This window comes from Setaria viridis, chromosome 2 (assembly GCF_005286985.2).
Source record: "Setaria viridis chromosome 2, Setaria_viridis_v4.0, whole genome shotgun sequence".
NCBI classification, from domain to species: Eukaryota; Viridiplantae; Streptophyta; class Magnoliopsida; order Poales; family Poaceae; genus Setaria; species Setaria viridis.
This window is the reverse complement of record NC_048264.2, coordinates 27,043,774-27,046,632: the sequence shown is the minus strand read 5'-3', so window position 1 is coordinate 27,046,632 and position 2,859 is coordinate 27,043,774. Positions and strand designations below refer to the sequence as shown.

At 45.7% G+C, this 2,859-nt stretch overlaps 1 long non-coding RNA gene across 1 annotated transcript; it reads right to left on the bottom strand.

Annotated features, from left to right (window-relative positions):
• Positions 1-597: 597 nt before the first annotated feature.
• Positions 598-1,407, bottom strand: LOC117846377 (uncharacterized). The gene is made up of 2 exons (XR_004638290.2): positions 1,114-1,407; positions 598-1,002 (listed from the first exon to the last, which is right to left on the bottom strand). It is a non-coding gene; the product is annotated as an uncharacterized lncRNA (long non-coding RNA).
• Between the last annotated feature and the right edge of the window lie 1,452 nt (positions 1,408-2,859).

Below are 2,859 nucleotides of genomic sequence, written 5' to 3'. Positions count from 1 at the left end.
GGACAGAGCAACAGAGGCAGGGATTCTCAACCCAATTGGTGCTGAACCGATCAAATTCCGGACGAGTTTATATGCAGATGATGCGGCACTATTTGTCCGCCGCCTACTGCAAGCCTTTGGGGATGCCACTGGATTGAAAACAAATTTACAAAAGTCTCAACTCTTCCCGATTCGATGCACTGAGTTAGACCTGACACTACTGATCCACAGTTTTCAGGGCGAGCAGGGCCAATTCCCATGTAAGTACCTTGGTCTACCACTGCACATTGGCAAAACAAGGAGAGCTGATGAACAAGATCGGTGCTCGGCTGCCAGGTTGGAAAGGTAGGTTGTTCACACGGGCTGGCAGGTTAACCTTGATCAATGCAGTGTTGCCATCGATCCCAGTATATTACATGACATCTTTTAACCCGTCAAAATGGGCCATCCGACGCATTGACAGAATACGCAAGAACTTCCTATGGGCAGGGAGTGAGGAGGCGAGAGCTGGCAAGTGCTGCCGTAAATTGGCGTCGAGTATGCAGACCAAAACGGTTGGGAGGCCTAGGCATCCTAGACCTGCTTGCTTTCAACCGGGCTCTGCGCATTCGGTGGAGATGGTTCAAGTGGGCAGATCAATCCAAACCATGGACAGGGATGAACATACAACTCACACCTACAGAATTAGCACTTTGCAGAGCCTGCACACACATTACGGTCGGCAATGGGAAAACCACAAGTTTCTGGAAGGACAAATGGTTGCATGGACAAGCTCCAAAAGACATTGCTCCAGATTGTTTCAAGTTTGCTTGGCGCAAGAACCAGACAGTAGCTGTTGCCTTGGAGGATAGAAAGTGGATGCGTGGGCTCAGGCGTATGAACACTGAACCGGCTCTTCGCCAATTTGTTGCAACACATCCAGCTGGCGGAAGCCAATGATACTATCCACTGGAAATTCTCTGCAACAGCACAATAGTCGTCCAAATTCAAGGGGGCTTTCTCTGAAACACGCTGGGACTGGATCTGGAAAGCCAAAGTTGAAAACAAGTTTAAGTTTTTCATGTGGCTGCTGCTACAACGTCGACTACCTACTAATGACAGAATTATTAAAAGAGGGGGACAAGCCAATCCTACCTCTCAACTGTGTCAATCAGCACAAGAGAAGACACTGCACATGATCGCCAAGTGCAACTATGCTAAGGAGGTGTGGCAACTGATGGCAAACCGGGCAAACTTTCAGTTACCGCAGCTTTCCAACGTACATTGCCTATTAGCCTGGTGGGAGTTGATGAGCAGTGCAAGTACTAACCCAAAAGACCACCACATCCAGATGATAATCTACACTGCTTGGAATATTTGGAAGGAACGCTGCCGACAACAAATCGCTATCACCTGCTGAGTTGTGCTCTGTAATCCTCAATGACCTTGCGGCCTACCAATTGGCGTTTTTGCCGGAAGGAGAATAGTCCATCTGTACACCTTTTTATTTTTGCTTCCCCCCCCCCCCCCCCCCCCCCCCTTATTTTTCATCTTATATAGGACCATTTGGTCTGACCTTGTACATCTGAACTGCTTCCTACTATAATGAATGGGCGGAGCACCTGCCGTTATTTGCTCAACAAAAATTGGCCGTGCGGCTGCCCAATCGTGTTCAGCTGGTCGCGAACCGCGACGCGACGGCGGGTGTGGACTAGTTGTTCGACCATCGATGATCATATCGACGGATCCAAGCGTGTGGTGCGCCGTGCGCGCGGTATCCTCCGCTCCATTCGTGCAGCGCCGCAAAGTCTTCGTTCAAGCAGAACTTGGCAGGAGCTGATGATGATCTGAACCCTAACTGCAGCAGAGGTCGATGGTAACGAACATGTGCTAGCTAGTGTGGGAAACTTGATCGATCGTTTAATTTGCAGGTAAATTATGAAACCCTATCGTTTCATAAAGAAAAATAACTTATGAAACCCTATCGATCGATCGATTGCATGCTGAGGTAAGCATCGTCCCTAAGATGTTTGCACTTGACAGTTCAACTCGTCAGACTTATCTTGATAACGATATTGGTAGGGAGATTGTGTATGACGCTTGCAAGTGTCACTTTGCGGTACGGTGCAAGCAGCCTACTGGAGCTAGCAACTCGGCACCAGAAGGTGGATATGCATGGCTGCAGCGTTTTCTGGTTTTGGCAGGAAAAGAACAATCTAGCTACCTGATTGGTGCTGACTCGGACAGGCCCCACAAGCTAGATATATAACCATATTGCAAAGAAACGTCCTTTCTTGCAAGTATTGTTTCTGTTTCTTGTTTACAGACATGCAAATAATTGTGTTTCTTAGTTTCTATTATCCATACTCGAGTTATTTCCATGTACATGTATATAAGCGTATGTATTAACTGGAGCTAGCACAAGCTATTTCCATGTACATATTAGAAACTATGTATACATGCAATGCCCTAGCTAGCACAAGGTTAACTGGAGCTCATTCTTAACTGAAGTTAACTGGAGCACAAAGAATTATATATCTGTAGAGAAAAGACATGAACTGATGATATACATGTGCCGGGTGTTCAATGCATCTGATCAGCTCATGATATTGAAACATGTTCATGGTCTTCTTCAACTATTTGCTTGCGCTGGTTTTGTAACCATTTAAGTACCAGAAAATTGGAATATTCAAGCTTAGTGACCATCACTCACTGTCACTAATATCCTACTTTGAGGTGAGCAGCTTGCAATTTTTCATTCAGACCTAAAGCAGTTGTTCACCACTAGGCAATAAGTAGGCATTGAAACATGCATGGCAATTTTTTAATTCTCTCGAGAGTTAAATAAATACTGTCGTATATATGTATGCAAGCTTTATAATCCTATGTATAATTTTCTTC